The sequence below is a fragment of the Meles meles genome, chromosome 7 (genome assembly GCF_922984935.1).
Source record: "Meles meles chromosome 7, mMelMel3.1 paternal haplotype, whole genome shotgun sequence".
NCBI classification, from domain to species: Eukaryota; Metazoa; Chordata; class Mammalia; order Carnivora; family Mustelidae; genus Meles; species Meles meles.
The window spans coordinates 98605348-98626432 of record NC_060072.1 but is presented as its reverse complement, the minus strand read 5'-3'; positions in this window follow the sequence as shown (position 1 = coordinate 98626432).

The window sequence follows — 21085 nt, the reverse complement described above, 5'->3', positions numbered from 1 at the left end:
ATCCAGCCCCCAGGTCCCTCCCCTCTGGTAACCACTAGTTTGTTCCCTATAATTAAGAGTCTGTTTGTTGGTTTGCCTCTCTCTCTCTTTCTCCCCCCTTTGCTCATTTGTTTATCAACTCTTGATTTATTTGTATAGCTGGTATGTTAAATAAGCACAATGCATAATATGTGTTTAAAATTCTTATTTTTGTATGGTTTCCCACTCTCTTATATTTCTGGTCTATGGAAGAAAGCTTTGGGTTGTTTTATTTTGTTTTGATTTGCTTAGTTTAGATTGGTTTTTTAATTGGTGGCAGTGGGGTGGGTAGGGAAAAGTTTTTGTCTCACCACTAGCAGGCAGTAAATAACCCAACGATCCCATTAAGTCACCAACGCAATCTCAATTCAGTCATTATATTATCTAGCCCCAGATAATAATCCAAAATACTAACATCATTAGATGACCATCACCTTCCTTTTGCTAGTTAACCTTTCAGGATGGGGGGAGAGGAATGAGTGAGGGAATAGGAAAAAAGAATTCTTATTTGGCTGGTACATGGCCTCCCTCTCTGGGGTTGGCAGATATTTAAGGCTGAGGTTCAGGAGTCATTCTCAGAGAACTTTGGAGGCTCCCATACTAGGTCCTTGATTCAGTTAGGACAGAATTGTTTATGTAGTCCTAACAAATAACCAGCCCCCCCCCCCCCAATCATTGGCTCAAGATAACAAAGTTTATTTTCTGCTCACTAACTGTGTACCTCAAGAGTGAGTGAACAAAGAGGCTCTGTTTACTGTAGTCATTCAGAGAGTTTGGTTAAAGAAGGCTCCACATCACAATACATTCTTCTAAGATCAAGGCACCAGAGAAAGACCCCAGCAGCAAGCACTGACTCTTACAATGTCTGCCCATAAGAGACACACAACTATATTCACCTTCTATTGGCCACAGTGAGTTCATCAGGGCAAGAATTTATAATCCTCCGGCAAGGAGAGGCACTGAATATGGGTAAACAGGGCTGCAGGCCACCACCTAGTCTGGCTTCAACTCTGTGATAATGGGGGTAGGTCTTCAGCAAGTCATCCCCAATTCTCCCTGTATCTCTGGTTCTCCAATGCTCAGCCTACACAGACTCAATTCGTGGACTTTCATCCTGTGGCAGAAACAACTTCAGGCCCAAATTTCTACTTATATCTGTTCCCTGGACTTCATGTACCTTTGACCAGCCATTTTGGAGGACCGCCATTAATTCCCCATATAGCAGCAACTTTCTTTCTCAACCTGTTCTTACACTAGCTGAGCTCACCAGAAAGCTGGCAGCAAAAATAGCCCCACAATTTCAGGGGGTACATACCATGAACCTATCTTGGGTGAAAGATGCAGATTTACAAGCCAATCACTTTCCCCGAAGAAATCTCGCAAATCCTCCTCTCCTTTCCAGACTTTCCCCAGACTTTTATATTCATAAAACATCTAAGAGGTTTAAAAATTTCCTTTCCCCAGACTTTTATATTCATAAAACATCTAAGAGGTTTAAAAATTATGGAACCAGTTCTAAACATTTTTCATTGACAATTTTGTGTATGGTCTCTCACTCATTTTCGTATCTGATATCTTGACTCTTCTATGAAATTTCCAAATTAACACTCCAAACTACCCTTTTACCCTTACTTTTGAGCTATATGGCTCAAAATGATCATTGGTGGTCATGTTTGAATAATAAAACCCACACACATCTCTTTGTGATAAAATTCCTCTGGCACCCATTCAGCCACTAGTATAGATATGTGTCTCAGATTGCATCAATCATAGTATCTAATTCTCCTGGTCTCATGAGTGGTTGAGGGATGTGACCTCACCTGCCCAATCAGGGTTCTTCTTTATAGAGAGCAAAAGAAATATTTTTGCCCTCCTCAGATTTCTGAAGGATATGGAACATTTATTTCTCATGAAAACTCAATGTTGGAGGACCACTATTACCACGTCTCCAAACCATGGGAGGATTGGCTATTTGAATTGGTCAGACATTGACATTTGATGGCTATGTGGTGGAATGACTGATCTTCAAAATAAGTCATAAATTCCTATACCTCATCATGTTGCCTGTTTTATTGGATCTCTAAGAAATGAAATGGTCTCTTTTTCCTTCTCCTTTCTGGCATACAAAGTTAGGGTCCATAAGATCTATTTTCTACAGACAACCATGACCAAAATATCTCCCCCCTTTCTCTCATTTATGCCAGCCAAGGAATACCTGAGGTGGGCTTCCAATGTTCTGTGAAACTGGGTAGATACGTGGACTGTAGAAGCATTCTGCAGAAACACAGATGGCAATAAGACAACGTTGAGGACGGTGTAAGCCTATTCTATAATCACTCTATTAATTGTGATGGTTGACTTTATGCACTGATCTCAGTTGTCATAAGAGTTGTTACTGTTTTTCCTCTTTCAGTCAGAACCCAGGAAGATAGGAGGTGTGAGTAACTGGCTCAGGAAACTTTCAGCACCAGAGAATTTACTAACTAGAACTGGGAGCGAAAGAAATGCTTTCTTCTCAGATTATGAAGCTGGAGGAATGTAATTTGAAGTTCCTACCACACATGCATAAAATCCATCTTCATTAGTAAAAAAAATAAAAATAAAATAAATAAGAGAAAAAGAGTCTCAAAGGTGATGATCTCCATGGTCTCCAACAACCTTAAGACCAGTTCCATGACTATACTAACTGTATTTGGGTTACAAGAACAAATAAACCACCCTTATTTGCTCATGCTAATTTGAGTTGGGCTTTTTGACACCAGCAGTTGGGAAAAAAAAAATCTTGATTGATATAATTATTAACTATTTTTTTTTATGGTTTAACTATTTCTTAGGACTATCAACCACTTTCTCTTTTTCAGCAGCTTATTCTATGGCCCAGTATAGTGGGAATATAATAAGAATATCTTTTAGATCCACATTATGCTGGGAAAGACATGAACTCACCTTCGCCAAATACTTGCCCATTGATATTTCCTAACTAGTAATAAAACAGGATAAGTAACTATACATACTTTGAAAAAAGAAATAAAAACACACAGGAGGAAGACTCCACCAAAAACTATTAGAACTGATAAACAACTTCAGTAAAGTTGCAGGATACAAAATCAATGTGTAAAAATCTGCTGCATTTCTATACACTAACAATGAAGCAGCAAAAAGAGAAATTAAGAAAACAATCCCATTTACAATTGCATCCAAATTAATAAGATACTCAGAAATAAACCTAACCAAAGAAGTGAAAGACCTGTACTCTGAAAGCTACAAAACACTGATGAAAGAAATGAAAGATGATACAAAGAAATGTAAAGATATTCCATGTTCATGGATTGGAAGAACAAATATTGTTAAAATGCCTACATTATCCAAAGCAATCTACAGATTTAATGCAATACTTGTCAAAATACAAATAGCATTTTTCACAGAACTAGAACAAACAACCCCAAAATTTGTACAGAACTACAAAAGACCTCAAATAGCCAAAACAATCTTGAAAAAGAAAAGCAAAGCAAGAGGCATCACAATTCCAGACTTCAAGTTATATTACAAAGCTGAAGTAATCAAAACAGTATATAGCACTGGCACAGATATAAACACACAAATCGGAGGAACAGAACAGAAAACCCAGAAATAAACCCACATCTATATGGTCAATTAATCTTTGACAAAGCAGGAAAGAATATCCAAAGGGAAAAAGACAGTGTCTTCAACAAACTGTGTGGAGAAAACTGGTCAGTTACATACAAAAGATTAAAACTGGACCACTCTCTTACACTATATGCAAAAATAAACTTGAAATGGATTAAAGACCAAAATGTGAGACATGAAACCATAAAAATCCTAGAAGAGAGCACAGGAAATAATGTCTCTGACATCAGCCATTTTTTAAGATGTGTCTCCTGAGGCAAGAGAAATAAAAGCAAAAAGAAACTACTGGGACTACATCAAAATAAAAAGCTTCTGCACAGTGAGGAAAACAATAAACAAAATTAAAAGGCAACCTGTGGGATGGGGGCAGATATTTGCAAATGACATATCTGATAAAGTGTTAGTATCCAAAATATATTAACAACTTATACAATTCAACACCCAAAAAACTGAATAATCCAATTTAAAAATGGGCAAAAGACATGAATAGGTATTGCTCCGAAGAAGACATCCAGATGACCAACAGACACATGAAAAGATGCTGAACATCACTAATCATTAAGGAAATGCAAATCAAAACTACAATGGGATATCTCCTCACACCTGTCAGAATGGTTAAAATCAAAAACACAAGAAACAGCAAGTTTTGGCAAGGATGTGGAGGAAAAAGAAACTTCATGCTTTATTAGTGGGAATACAAACTGGTGCAGCCAGTGTGGAAAACAGTATGGAGGTTCTTCGAAAAGTTAAAATAGAACTACCCTAATATCCAGTAATTGCACTTCTGAGTTTTTACCCAAAAAATACAAAACATTAACTCAGGGGGATACATTCACCCCTATGTTTATTACAGTGTTATTTACAATAGCCAAATTATGGAAGTAGTTCAAGTGTCCACCAATAGATGAATGGATAAAGAAGAGATGAGGCAGAAGTAGATACAGATATTTATATTACACACATAATGGAATATTATTCAGCCATAAAGAAGAATGAAATCTTGCCATTTGCCACAATATAGATAGAGCTAGAGAATATAATGCTAAGCAAAATAAGTCAATCAGAGAAAGATAAATCTCATATGATTTCACGCATATGTAGAATTTAAGAAACAAAACAAATCAACCAAGAAAAAAGAAAGAGAGACACACAAACCAAGAAACAGACTCTTAACACTGGAGAACAAACTGATGGTTACGAGAGGGGACAGGGGTCCGGAGATGAGTGAAATAGATAATGGGAATGAAGGAATGCACTTGTGATGAGCACTGGGTCATGTATGGAACTACTGAATTGCTATAATGTACACCTGGAACTAAAATAACACTGTATGTTAAGTATACTGGAATTAAAATTTTAAAAATAAATGAAAAACACACAATAAGATCTACCCATCTAGCCCATAACTATGACCCATATTACCAGCATTCAACAATTTTTGGCTTTATTATTCCTCTTATCCCATTTACTTTTAGAAAAAAAAAATCTGGAGTTTATGTCAGCTGTTAAACTGAAGCAAAGACCATATTTATACTAAAGCATCGTTTTTCTAAGCGTTCACACACAAGAAATCTTACTATGGGGAAGGATAGAATCATATGGATCCTTAGTTACCATAGAGAATTATTTTATAATCCATTCAAAATGGTTTTGCCTCCTTTATGTTCCAGTCCCCTGTGTAAATCATAAAACCATTGAATGGTGAAGGAAATGAGAAATTTTAAGTGTTGTTAGCACACTGAATTTTTATCACAAGGAAAACCTGCATAAAGTGATATAGCATGTATCTTTCTACAATTACCCTGCATTGAGAAAATAGGTAATATGTGGCGTTCCAACCTGATACTAGGGAGACACAGAGTTATAAGTGCAGGAGTAGGGGGAGGTGTACTCCAGGATGTACAGATATTATTTTAAAGTGAATGTTTAGATGTGAGAGAGGTAGTGAAAAAAATGAGTTTCTGTAACTCTATTCCTTTATGTTCACATTAGATATGAAATATCTAAAGGAGGTCAGAGCCACAAAACTTCAGTGTTTTGATAAAACTGACTAGAAAGTGGAAGCACCTGTAAAAAGCATTACTGTGGGTTACAGGCACTAACTCTACCTCAGGACAAGGAAGGAAAACTAATTTTTTAAAAATAACGTGTATGCAACATATTAATGACATTCTGATGGAGGTATTTCCCTCAAGGTGCTTTTAAGCACCTATTGCCCTGCAGTGTATTTTGTTGTTGTTGTTGATGTTGTTGTTGTTTTGCTCTGGGTTCAGGAAATGAGTAGATCATTTAAGATAAATGAGCTGGAAATTTGCAATGTTTTATTACATAGTCTATGCTTTATAAGTGCTAAGTCGTATTATGTTATAACTGAGAAAGAGTACGTAGGCTGTTAGAGACGCCACTGACCTGACCAGTAACAAGACTGTCCTCTCAGCCCTCCTCTCTGCTCTGCTCTGCTTCTGCCTCGTGCATGCATGTTTTCAGAGGCAGCAGAATGCAAGCATGAACCTGCTGGAATTTTAGGTGTACCATGTACATACCGGGTCCTAGTCACTGCCCTCAAATTGTGTTGTGAAAAAGTATGCCTATCTTCCAGTCACCTGATTTTAAAAATAAAGATAAAATGACCTGGCTTTTAGTTTCCATATTCTTAGTAATTCCTACTTTCTACGAAATATGATCTTAGTAACATAAAGGAGCTTGAGGTTAGGCATCATTTAAAGTCCTTCAAAAGATGTAGTTCTCAGAAAGATTCCCAGACCAATAAGGCTTACTGAAGTAAAAGGAGAAAACAAAACAAAACAGAACACTAAAAATATTAACAGATCCTGACTAGTTCTGAATAAAAACAATAGCATATTAAACATCTCAAATATTCACCAGATCTCTATTAGAATTAAGACCTCAGAACCACATAAAATTTATATAATATGTGGATGGATTGTGGGTATGTCAGCAGACAGTTTAAGTTTTTCTTTCTTTTTTATTATTTATTTTATCTTCTGCACCAGTAGAGGAGAGAAAGTTATGCTGAATTTGTACCTTAATCCAACCTAATTCCCTTTCTTTACCAGTAAACTGTATTAATTGGTTTTCTGAACCCTAAATATTAGGACTACTAAGTGGAAAATAATTTGCTGTAAGCCTTCTAAACACTGTGGTTGTCTCTAATGCACCATGAGACTGTCTGTGCTCTGAACACAGCCTATAAAAGTCATCCTGTCCTGGCCAAGATGGGAGGGACGATTAGCAAGTGGTGGTGCCTTTTAATGAAAAATAAAAACCAAATAGACTAGGCTTTACCATATTAATTGGTCTTAGTGCAAATATACTCTACTTTGCCACTCTGAGAGAGCACATAATTAAGTTTTCTGTCGTGGATCAACAGATGAATTCACATCTATTGCTTCAAAGAGAACGAGTGTGGAGCATCATAGCCAACACAGCCTCAGCTCTGGTTATGTTTTCCAGAGGCATTTCCATCTTCGGCATTCAGAACAGAGAAGACAGCACTAGTGAGAGGGAGTGAATAACCTTGACAGAGACTTTCCTCTGTGTGCCCAAAATATTTTAAATGTGACAAAGCTGTCTGAAAGTAGAAGCAGCAATCACCAGCACCAACGGAAATCAGTTCAGGTAGAGGATCATTTCAAAATACACCTGCTACTGATGGATATTGCTCATTCCAAAAAAAACCTAATGAAAGTAATACATATTATACAAACATATATTCTATACACACACAGACACACACACACACAATTTCTGGAACATAGTAAGTTCCAAAGACAGCAGAGTAGAAAGATCCTGAACTCACCTCCTCCTACACCAAAGAAAAACGACCAGAAAACTAGCTGAACAGCTTCTCCACAACAATGGGAAAAGGACCACATCAAGATGGGTAAGAGATGCAGAGATGTGTTCTCACCACAATCCCCCACCCACAGCAGACCACAACTGGAAGGAATCTCACAAATAAAAAGTGCATCCCAAGGAGTGAGGGCTTTGTGCCCCATATCAGGAACCCCAATCCTTGGGACCTACCTGGCAGAGAGGAGCCCCCAAAATGTCTGGTTTTGAAAACAGAGCCCCCCTAAAATGTCAGATCCAGGAAAACCAGAAAGGTGTGGAGAACAGAAAGCTTCCTCTTAAACGGCTCACATATAGACTTACCCTGGGAACCCAGTCCAAAAGCAGCAGTTTGAAAAGCAGCAGGTTGAAATACTCACACCAGACCATGCCTGAAGGAGATTCATTAATTAATCTTAAAGAACTTACTGGAGACAAAGGGGTCTGTTGGAACTTTTTCCAAGGACAATGGTGCTAACAGATGCCATTTTTGTACTGTCACTCCATCTTGCTAATGAAGCAGTTGGTTTGCCCTGCCCTCTCCCACCACCACCAGCAGCCCCACTGAGGCAGGCAGGTTTGTCCAGCCCTTAGGATTTCCCACAGTCCTGTGACAGTCAGCAAGCTTGCCTTCCTCTACACACTCCTGTGGCCCCACTGCAGCTGGTGTGCTCACCCTTGCTCCACACTCCCCTGTAGCACCCCCATCCCCAAGCAAAAGTGCCCTGGCCCCAGGCTCCCCCACAACCCTATCAAGACCTGTCAAACTGGTACACCCAGTCCACACATGGGATGTCCCTTAAGCCTCTGACCCTAGTGGCCAAGAGAGCCTGCATTTCTGGGTCCCTTGGGAAGAAAACAATCAGAGAGACCTTTCTTGTCAGGCTACCCACCTCCAGGGCATGGCACCAGACAGGGGACTGAAACACAACACCAGACTTCCTGTGAGAAAGGCCTATTTACCTGTCTTGGAGTTTCGTCTGAGGGGCAGCCTTCATGTTTACCACACATCTAGAGGCTATGGAGGAGCTCTCAGGGCATGTAGGCTGGGGCATGCTATCTCTGCTTTCTCTGTTGGCCTTCTTGCAGTTTACTGGTACCTCCCAGAAAGTACCATATACGTCTGTCTGGAGCCCTGATATTTGCAAATGTTGCCAGGGAGACACCTCTAAACTGCCTGGAGACAGCTCCAATTTCAACTGTGGTCCCACAGGACTGTTTATATTTGCATACTTGCAAGGCTGTTGCCTGAGGGTTTGGCTTCCAATAAGCCTGAATCTAGGTGCCAACTGAAATTCCTCCCTTTGGAACACTCACAGAGCCTGGCATGACCTCAACTAGAACCTATCAAGAATAAATCAGACTGCTTAGACAATCACAAAGGTTTGAGAGAAAACCAAGAGCTAGGGCAAGGTTGTATGGTAAGAGTCATCACCAACATGAGGCCATTCCTTCAACACTGGAATAGGTAGCTATTTTGCCTAATATATAGAAAGAAACACAGAGGGATGCCTGGGTGGCTCAGTGGGTTAAAGCCTCTGCCTTCAGCTCAGGTCATGATCTCAGGGTCCTGGGATGGAGCCCTGCATCGGGCTCTCTGCTCAGCAGGGAGCCTGCTTCCCTCTCTCTCTCTGCCCACTTCTTTGCCTACTTGTGATCTTGCTCTCCGTCAAATTAATTAATTAATTAATTAAAAAAAAGAAACACAGAGCGACAAAGAAAATGAGGAAACCGAGGAAATAGTTTCAAATAGAACAACATAAAACCCCAGAAACACATCTTAATCAAACAAAGGTAAGTAATTTACCTGACAAAGTGGGAGAAAAATGGATGAATATAATAAGAACCTCAATAAAGAGATAAGAAAATACCCAAACAGAAGATATATATAGAAAACAGCAGAATACACATTCCTCTCAAGTGCACATGGAATATCCCCTAGGATAGGTCACATATTAGAAAAGCCTCAATAAATTTAAGAATATTGAAATCATAACAGGATCCTATGATCATGTCTCACTACATTGGTATAAAACTAGAAATCAAGTATAAGAAGAAAACTGTAAAAATCATAAATATTTGTAGATTCCACAACATGCTATTAAACAACCAATGGGCCAATGAAGGGGAAAATTAAAAAAATGCTTTGAGACAAATTAAAATGTAAGTACAATATTCCAAAATCAATGGTATGCTGCAAAAACAGCTGTAAGAGGGAAGTTCATAGTGATACAAGCCTACCTCAAGAAATATGGAAAAATCTCAATAAGCAATCTAGCTCTACACCTAAAAGCACTAGAGAAATAAGAACAAACACAGCCCAAAGTTAGCAGAAGGAGGGAAATAATAAAGATCAGACCAGAGGGGTGCCTGGGTGGCTCAGTCATGTAAAGGTCTGCCTTCGGCTCGGGTCAGGGTCCCAGGGTCCTGGACTTGAGCTCTATGTCAGGCTCCTTGCTAAGTGGTGAGCCTGTTCCTCTTCCTTTCCTCTTCCTCTGCCCACCCCACCCCCACTCGTGCTCTCTCTCAAATAAATAAAATGTTTTAAAAAAGAAGAAACAGGGGTGCCTGGGTGGCTCAGTCGTTAAGTGTCTGCCTTCAGCTCGGGTCATTATCCCAGAGTACTGAGATTGAGCCCTGCCTCAGACTCCCTGCTCAGCGGGAAGCCTGCTTCTCCTTCTCCCTCTGCCCCTGCTTGTGTTCCCTTTCTTGCTGTTTCTCTCTCTGTATCAAATAAATAAATAAATCTTTTGAAAATTTTAAAAATAAAAATAAATAAATAATTCTTTTAAAAAAGATCAGAGCAGAAATAAATGAAATAGAGATTTAAAAATAATTGCAAAGATCAATGAAACTAAGAGCTGGTTCAAAATGGACAAAACTTTAGATAAACTTACTAAAAATAGAGAGATAGAGCTCAAACAAAATTAGAGATGGAAAAAGGAGAAATCACAACTGATAACATAGAAATACAAAGGACCATAAGACTTGAAAAATTTTACACCAACATACTGGACAGCCCAGAAGAAATGGAAAAATTCCTAGAAACATGTAGTCCTCCAAGACTGAATTAGGGAAAAATAGAAAATATAAATAGATAACTAGTAAGGAGATGAATGAGTCATCAAAAACTAACAACAAACAGAAGTCCAGGACGAGTTTACTGCTGAATTCTACCGAATAGTCAAAGATCTAATATATATCCTTCTCAAACTCTTCCAGAAAGTTGAAGCAGAGGGAATGCTCTCAAACACATTTGATGAGGGCAGCATTACCCTGATACCAAAACAAGACAAAACAAACAAACAAAAAAGCAAATTATGAGCCAATATTCCTGATGAACACAGACACAAAAGTTCTCAACAAAATATTAGTAAACCAAATTTAGCAATATATTAAGAGGATCATACACACTGAGTAAGTGGGATTCATTCCAGAAATCAAGGATGATTCTACATCTATAAATCAATCAAATGATACACCACATTAACAAAATGAGGGATAAAATTCATTTCAATAGATCTTAATAGATGCAGAAAAACCATTTGACAAAAACCAACATCTATTTATGATAAAAACTCGACAAAGTGGTCCAGAGGGAATGTACTTCAACATAATAAAGGTCATATATGACAAATCCACAGCTAACATCAGACCTAATGGTGAAAAAATGGTTTTTCCTTAAAAATCAAGAAAAAGTCAAGGATTCCCACTTTTACCACTTTTGCCCAAAATATGACTAGAAAACCTAGCCACGGCAATTAGGCAAGAAGAATAATCAAAGTCATCCAAATAGGAAAGAAGTAAAACTGTTAGTATTTGCAGATAACACAGTACTATATATAAAAACCCTAAAGATCACACACACACACACACACACACACACACACACACACACACATATAATGTCAGAACAATGTAGAGTTGCAGGATACTAAATCAATATACAAAAATCTGTTGCCTTTCTCTACACTAACAACAAACTATCAGAAAGAGAAATTAAGAAAACAATCCCATTTACAATTGCATCAAAAAGAGTAAAGTACCTAGGAATAAATTCAACCAAGGAGGAGAAAGACCTGACACTGAAAGCTCTAAGATACTGATGAAAGAAACTGAAGAAGACACAAATAAATTAATTTGCCCAATCTATGAGCATGGAATATCATGGAATTGTTACCCAAAGCAACCTACAGATTCAATACAATCTCTATCAAAATTTTAATGACATTTTTCACAGCACTAGAATAAATAATTCTAAAATTTGTATGGAACAAACAAAACAAAACAAAACAAAAAAAAACAACCAACAAAAACCCTCAATAGAGCCAAAGCAATCTTGAGAAGGAAGAACAAATCTGAAAGTATTATACACCATGATTTTGAACTATATTACAAATATACAGTAATCAAAACAGTACATTATCAGCATAAAAACAGACACATAGATCAGTGGAATAGAATAGGGAGACCAGAAACCATTGAACACTACCTCAAAAACTAATGATACATTATATGTTAGCTAACTAGACATAATAAAAAAATAAGCTTAAAGAAATTTTAAAAAATGAAATGCAAAAAAAAAAAAAGAATAGGGAGACCAGAAATAATCTCACACATTCATGGTCAATTAACTTGTGACAAAGGAGCCAAGAATATTCAATGATGAAAGGACAAGCTCTTGAATAAAAACAAAATAATAACAATAACAGAAAAAATGGACATAAGGAAAAGAAAGAAACTGAACCATTGTGTTACAGCATACATAAAAATTAACATCAAGTGGATTAAAGACTTGAATGTAAGATCTGAAACTATAAAACTCCTAGAAGAAAACATAGGCAGTAAGATCATTGCCGTTGGTCTTTGTGCTGAATATTTTAATCTGACTCCAAAATCAAAGATAACAAAAGCAAAATTTAATAAATAGAAATACTACAAACTGAAAAGTCTCTGTGTAGCAAAAAAATAAAATCATCAATAGAATGAAAAGGCAACCTACTGAGTGGGAGAAAATATTTGTAAATCATATATCCAATAAGTGGTTAATATCTGAAATATATAAAGGATTCAAATCAATAGTAAAAAAATCCAAACAACCCAATTAATTAATGGACAGATCTAAGTAGACAATTTTCCAAATGAAACATACAGAAGGCTAACAGAAACATCAAATGATATTCAACATCATTATGAGGAATGTAAATCAAAACCACAATGAGATACCACCTTACACTGATTAAAGTGGCTGTTATCAAAAACACAAGAAATAATTGTTGGAGAGGCTATGGAAAAAGGGGAAGGGAATATTCATGCACTGTTGCTGGGAATGCAAACTGGTGCAAGTCACTACAGAAAACAGTATGGAGGTTCCTCAAAAAATTTAAAATAGAATTACCATATGATCCAGCTATTCCACTTCTGGATATTTTTCTGAAGAAAATGAAAACGTTAACTTGAAAAGTTATATGTACCTCTCTATTCACTACAGCATTATTTACAGTAGCCAAGATACAGAAACAACCTAAGTATCCATCAATGGATTAACAGATAAAGAAGATGTAGTGTGTATATGTACACACACACACACACACACACACACACACACACACTGAAATACTACTCAGCCATTTAAAAGAAGAAAATCTTGTCATTTGTGACCACATGATGATCTGGAAGGTATAATGTTAAGTGAAATAAGTCAGACAGAGATGAGAAATAACATACAATTTCACTTATATGTGGAATCTAAAAACAACAACAACAAAGAAACAAAGAGAAGAAGTAAAAAAGAAAACACACAGAACAGACTGGTGACACTGGTGATTGTCAGAGGTTGGAGTTGGGCGAAACAGGTAAAGGGAGTCAATTGTATGAGAAAGAACAATAACTACACTTCTTATGCTGATGACTTTGTAGTGTATACAAAGGCTGACGTATTATGTTGTACACCTGAAACTAATATGTTATATACCCCCAAAACACGTGATTTTTTCTTTTTTATTGCTATTATGAATTATAATAGGCCTGTGAGTTTAAACAGTTCTGAATAAAGTATAATTTGTAAATATTGCAAAAATTAAAAACAAAATGTTAAAAAAAGAATAGTACATTCCATTTGACCAGGGCCTATTATACATTAGGAACTGTACTAGTCACTTGACAGAAGCTATCTTATTGATCTTTCCATGAGCAACTGTTATTTTCATGATGAAACTGAGACCCCAATACACTAGACTTCCCAACACTAAGTATCCACTAAGCTTTGGAATGTACTCAAGTTAAGGTTTTTGGATTTTGAATCTTGTGATCTTCCATTCCAAAATTATTTCTATTCCAGAGAGTAAGAAAATACACTATTTGAGTATCAAATATTGTTTAAAGGATCTGTTGAAGATGCTGATGATTGTGCCTACAAACACAAAGGGCTCCTATCTCCTCCTTCTTGTGGTTCTCATGTCTACACTCATCTAACACTCCTCAGAGTGTGTTTACCATCCTGAAGATGCAAAAGAACGGCTGCGGAACTGTAATTCATGCCAGTTATCTTCAACAGTCCATTATATGGATTTCTTCAAAGAGCACTCTCTCCCCCACTTCCGAAAGAAAAGAAGAAGAAAGGAAGGAAGGAAGGAAGGAAAACATTAAAACATTAGGCTACATGTTTCAAGGCAATTTTATAAAGTTTTTTATGGCACAAGATATTTCAACCATTTTTGAGTATATTTTCTATTTTTTGTAATTTTTCCCTGTAAACATTATTGCCTGTGAATAATTTAAAGAAAAACATTTTTGAGAACTACATCTACCTAACATTTATTCTCACAATACAGTGAGCATATGGAAATAACAACTGACTTGACCAACATCCATGGCAGAATCCAGAATGGCCTGGATCTCTGCCTTATATCATTTAGTCAGTTTGGAAATTGGTGTTTAAATGTGCACAAAGTGGGTCCAGAACATCATATTCAGTTTATGGAACACATAATAATGACATTTTTTTTTCCTGGGTTACTTAGTAGGGACTAAATACAGTGCAGCCAGGTTTCCCCCCCACCCAGTATTGGGGTGATCTACAGGTGTGATTTGGTTGATCACAGATGTGCTAATTTGTATGTACTTAGGAACCACGTTTTATTAGAAAAGAAAGAAAAAAAAAGGGTTAAGCATCCACCTTTGGCTCAAGTCATGATCCCAGGGTCCTGGGTTCAAGTTCTGCATCAGGCTCCCTCCTCAGCAGGGAGTCTGCTTCTCCCTCTCCCTCTGCCCCTGCTGTGCTCTCTCTCTCTGTGTCAAATAGATAAAATATTTTAAAAGAAAAAGCAAAAGAGAGATGAGAAGAGAAAAGAAGAGAAAAGGAGGGGTGGGAGGGGAGGGGAAGAGAGGAGAGGAGAAGAGAGGAAAGGGGGCTGATACTGTGAGCAGGGAAAGTAGATTGAGAGAGAGTCACAGAATCATATTTTAAAACTGAAGTTCACTCCAAATGAGTTATATACACAGTGAGTGGTGAACACACCACTTTCAAACATTGTTGAAATTATCATTTTCCCCTTCTTTCTTTCTTTCTTAAAAAGTTGAATTTAATTAAATCAAATGAATCTGTAATGGGATTCCATCATGCTGATGTAATTACTAGAGTACATGAAGAGAAAAGATTTTTTTGGGGATATTCTTATTGATTATAGAAAGATAGGAGTCAATGTCCAGAGGAGAGTCATTGTACCCTGTACCACTCTATATTAATTTCCTAGGATTTCTGTAGCACAATAACACAACTAGGTAGCTGAAAACAAGAGTAATTTATTCCCTCACATTCTGGATGCCGGAAGTCCAAAATTAAGGTGTCAGCAGCTGCATGCTTCTTCTGATGGCTCTAGAGAAGAACCGTTTCTTGCTTCTTCCAGCTTTTAACAGTCCTAGGCATTCCTTGGCTTTTGGCAACATGAGTCCAATCTCTCTGTCTTCACATGGATTTCTTCTCTGAATATATATATGTCCTCTACCATTCTTATAAAGTAGATTTAGGGTGTATCCTAAATTTAGAATGATTTTTTTTTCTGCAGTGTGCTCTTTTATTATGTTATGTTAGTCACCATACAGTACATCATTAGTTTTTGAAGAAGTGTTCCATGATCCATTGTTTTCAATGAATTGAAAACACCCAGTGCTCCATGCAATATATCCTCTCCTTAATACCCATCACTGGGCTAATCCATCCTCCCACCCCTCTAAAACCCCCAGTTTGTTCTTGGGGTCCATAGTCTCTGATGGTTTATCTCCTCCTCCAATTCCGCCCCCCCTTCATTTTTCCCTTCCTTCTAATGTCCTCCATGCTATTCCTTATGTTCCACAAATAATTATGTGGGTATATATCATATATCCATATGATAATTAACTTTCTCTGACCTATTTCACTTAGCCTAATCTCTTCCAGTTCCACCCATGTTGATGCAAAAGGTGGGTATTCATCCTTCCTGATGGCTGAGTAATATTCCATTGTGTGTATGGACCACATCTTCTTTATCCATTCGTCTGTTGAAGGGCATATCAGCTCTTTTCATGGTTTGGCTATTGTGGACGTTGCTGCTATGAACATTGGGGTGCATATGGCCCCTCTTTTCACTACATCTGTATATTCAGGGTAAATATCCATTAGTGCAAATCCTGGGTTATAGGGTAGCTCTATTTTTAATTTTTTGAGGAATCCACACTGTTCTCCAAAATGGCTGAATCGACCAATAACTGGTAATGAGACTGAAGCAGTGATCAAAAACCTCCTAAAAAAATAAGAGTCCAGGAGCTGATGGATTCCCTGGGGAATTCTACCAAACATTCAAAGAAGAAATAATACCTATTCTCCTAAAGCTGTTTCAAAAAACAGAAACAGAAGGAAAACTTCCAGACTCTTTCTATGAGGTCAGCGTTACCTTAATCCCAAAATCAGGCAAAGACCCCAACAAAAAGGAGAATTTCAGACCAATATCCCTCATGAATATGGATGTCAAAATTCTCAACAAGATCTTAGCTAATAGGACCCAACAGTACATTAAAAGGAGTATCTACCACAACCAGTGGGATTTACTCCTGGGATGCAAGGGTGATTCAACATTCACAAATCAAGCAGTGTGACAGAACACATTAATAGGAGGAGAGAGAAGAAAAATGTGGTCCTCTCAATTGATGCAGAAAAAGCATTTGACAAAATACAGCATCCTTTCCTGATTAAAACTCTCCAGAGTATGGGGATAGAGGCAACATTACTCAATTTCATAAAATCCATCCATGTAAAACCCACAGTGAATGTCACTCTCAATAAGGAAAAGCTGAGAGCTTTTCCATTGAGATCAAGAACATGACAAGGATGCCCACTCTCACCACCGTTGTTCAACATAGTACTAGAAGTTCTAGCTACAGCAATCAGACTACAAAAAGAAATAAAATGTATTCAAATTGGCAAAGACGAAGTCAAAGTCTCTCTCTTCACAGATGACATGATACTTTATATGGAAAACCCAAAAGACTCTACCCCCAAGTTACTAGAACTCAGTAATGTGGCAGGATACAAAATCAATGCACTGAAATCAGTTCCTTTCTTATACACTAACAATGAAACTATAGAAAGAGAAATTAGAGAATCGATTCCATTTACAATAGCACCAAAAAACATAAAATACCTTGGGAAAAAACTAAACAAAGAGGTAAACGATCTATACTCTAGGAACTACAGAACACTAATGAAAGAAATTGAAAAAGACACAAAAAGATGGAAAAACATTCCATGCTCATAGGTTGGAAGAATAAACATTGTTAAAATGTCTATACTGCCCAGAGCAATCTATACTTTCAATGCCATCCTGATCAAAATACCATAACATTTTTCAACGTGCTGGAACAAAGAATCCTAAAATTTGTATGAATCAGAAAAGACCCCAAATAACCAAGGAAATGTTGAAAAAGAAAAACAAAACTGGGGGCATCACCTTGCCTGATTTCAAGCTATTATTACAAACGTGTGGTCACCAAGACAGCATAGTACTGGCACAAAAACAGATACATAGACCAGTGGAACAGAACAGAGAGCCCAGATATGGACTCTCAACTCTATAGTCAAATAATTTTTGACAAAGCAGGAAAAAATATCCAATGGAAAAAAGACAGTCTCTTCAATAAATGGTGCTGGGAAAATTGGACAGCTATATACAGAAGAACGAAACTCGACCATTCTCTTACACCATACACAAAGATAAACTCAAAGAGGATGAAAGACCTCAGTGTGAGACAGGAATCCATCAAAATCCTAGAGAAAAACATAGGCAGTAACCTCTTCGACATCAGCCACAGCAACTTCTTTCAAGACATGTCTCCAAAGGCAAGGGAAACAAAAGCAAAAATGAAATTTTGGGACTTCATCAAGATGAAAAGCTGCACAGCAAAGGAAACAGTCAACAAAACCAAGAGGCAACCCATGGAATGTGAGAAGATACTTGCAAATGACACTACAGACAAAGGGTTGATATTCGAGATCTATAAAGAACTTCTCAAACTCAACACAAAGAAACCAGAATGATTTCTAATTACATTTGCATATACCATACTTCCAAATAATATAACATAATTGATATTCTGGGTAGACGCGAATTCTGAAGGGAGCCCAACCCTGGTCCTCACTCTCCAGAAAAGCTCACACATAACAAAAAAAGGCCACACATACAAAGACACATGCAAAAATATGCTTATTACAGAATACATGAGCACCTCTGTAACTTGCGGTCTGGCAGTTAGCACTATCAGGGCCCAGCCCATAAGCCTATACACCCGCTCTGCAACCAACACAACTCAGGCCGCAGGGAAACATTTCTCCTCACGTATTGTTGTACACCCTTAGGAAAGGTATCTGTATAGAAATGCCATAAATATGTGGGTTAAGAGCAGTGATTCTGAGTACAATAAAAGTACAAGTGGTGCAAACACATAAGAAAGAAAGAGACTCATTCAGTTGCCAAATGCTTCCTCCCAAATGGCATGAATGAACCAGACCGTTGCTTAAGTACTGTTTCCCAGTTAGTGCTGAATGTCCACTTACTTGTTTCTCTTTTCATGCTTTGATTTGTGGATCCAATTTGTAATCCAAAATGTGTGTGAACTAGTACAGTTTTCACCAAAATTTCACTTGGCAGCTGAGGAACATTTTGCAATATTAAACTATTGATATTACTCAAACTGGTATACATATTTACACCTATTACCTATCTATAGAGGTCAAAATCTGACATGCATCAAGTACGATATTCTTTACTTGTTCACTACACAAACACTGAACATGAGAACTGTGAATATTTTTATTTTTAAAACATTTAATTAGCTGAATATTTAAAATAATACTCTTATTTAACTAAGTTAGATCTAGATTTTTTATTTTTACTAGTTTTAACTTGAAGCCTACATTTTAATTTTGTTAGAGGATATTGCATATTTTAGAACAAAACTATGAAAATCATTTTAATTTTTTGCATTCTATTTAATTTATGTTTCTGATGATAATGTACTCAGATTGTACACACTTTACAAATAATTACACTGTTTAATTTCTATTGTGATGAAGATACAAATCATGTGCATTTTAAAACTAATGATAGTAGAACATAAATCAGAAAAGAATCTTGATTACAGTTAAATAATTAGTGGTTGTGCTGAAATGAAGACAAAAATAAACTTGATACAATAAATATATAACTTACAAATTTCATGTTTTTATTTTACTACCCCAAACTTTGTCAGCTCATCAACAGACATCCACATCTGCACAATAATAAATTCATTTGTCTGATATCTTGGTTGCTTCCAATTATATTAAAATCATAGCTGAAACATTTTAAATTATTATCATTTTAAAGCTATGTCAATGCAAAAGGATAAAACATTTGTATTTGACAGTTTGTTTGCTGGATTTATAATTGTTAAATATTTAAATTACCAAGAAACAATACTTTATCATGCAACAATCTATTTTATTCATGCTAAGAGGGAATTATTTGATCAACTAATTACTGTTTTATCTTTTTTACATGATATTTGGGCCTCTACATGTTCTCTTTCCTGGGGCCCTGCAAACATTAGCAGTGAACAGGATCTGAACATCTTTCAAAAGACAGGGAGCTTGTGATTGGTAAATGGACAGCTAATTTTCAGGTAGCCCTATTTTATTCATTTGCTAGATCTGCTGTAACAAAGTGGCACAAACTGGGTGTCTCCAACACAGAAATATGTCCTGTCACAGTTGTGGAAGCTGGAAGTCTGAGGTCAAGATGTCAGCCAGCTTGGTTTCTTCTGAGAGCTTGGAGGGGAAAGACGTGTTCCAAGATCCTTCCCTGGCTTGTACATGGCCATCTTTTTTCCCTGTGTCTTCCCATAGTCTCCCTCAGTATGTATCTATGCCCAAATTCCCACTTCTTACTTGATTAGGGTCAGTCACATTCCTCTGGGCCCACCCAAATGACTTCATTTTAATTATCTCTATAAAGACCTTGTCTCTAAATACAGTCACATTCCAAGGTACTGGGGGTTAAGACATCAACATATGAATTTGGGGAGAGGACAGAATTCTGCACATAATAACTACACAGGGACACGAAGAGGTTTGCCTTGTTTTGTTTTGTTTCCCTACAGGATTGAACTTTGTTGTCCACAAATACTTGGGCATTTTCTGCAAGACAATTAACATTTAGCAAGTGATTTTAGCCACAAAGGACAAAAGTTTTGTAACATGATCATTTTTTTCTGGATTCGTATTGACTCTCATATCCTTAAAATCATCAACAAATTTTTATATGATAATAGCTCAGCTGATAGATATAATCTGGTATTCTCCCCCCAAATCCATTTTTGCTGTGTTTGACAGAGGAAGTAGTTTTCTTCAACTTCATTAAGTTTTAGCAATGTTCCATTTTTTTACTCTTATGCAATTATTCTTCAAGTAATAAACATGAGTCATTCTTTTATGATTGCTAATCTATTTTTATGTATCTGCAAAATATATAGTTGATGAACTTTAATAAAATATGAAGTGAGATCCCTTGAGGCCATTTTCAGATGATTTTGCTACAGACTTCAGTGAGTAGCAATCCAGTTAGCTCAGCATACAGTGTGTTTGCCTTTAAAATAGATGGGCTAATGAGAAGCATGTCTGTGCTGGCCTGGTATAATGGCTTGGCCTCAAAAACTGGTTGTTAAAACAAACCATGCACCATCCAAGACCTAACTGCCAATGATTCAATGGTGTAACATAGCTTAATTGAATATACTTTCAGCTTGGAAAAGGTAAATAGGAAACAAGGCAGCAAGAATAAGCATGTCTGCAAATATGCCGTCTAATTTTGTTTCTGGAAGAAATCCAGGAGATTACAGGATTCAGCAAAATCAGATAATTCAACCAGTTTTCTCTTCTGAAGAAATATTCTGTCCCACATTACCAGTAAATGATTGAACTACTTATGGGTTCTACCCAGAACTATACATGAGGCTGACAATTCTGGCAGCACAGAGATTTGGTTCCCAAAATGCAATC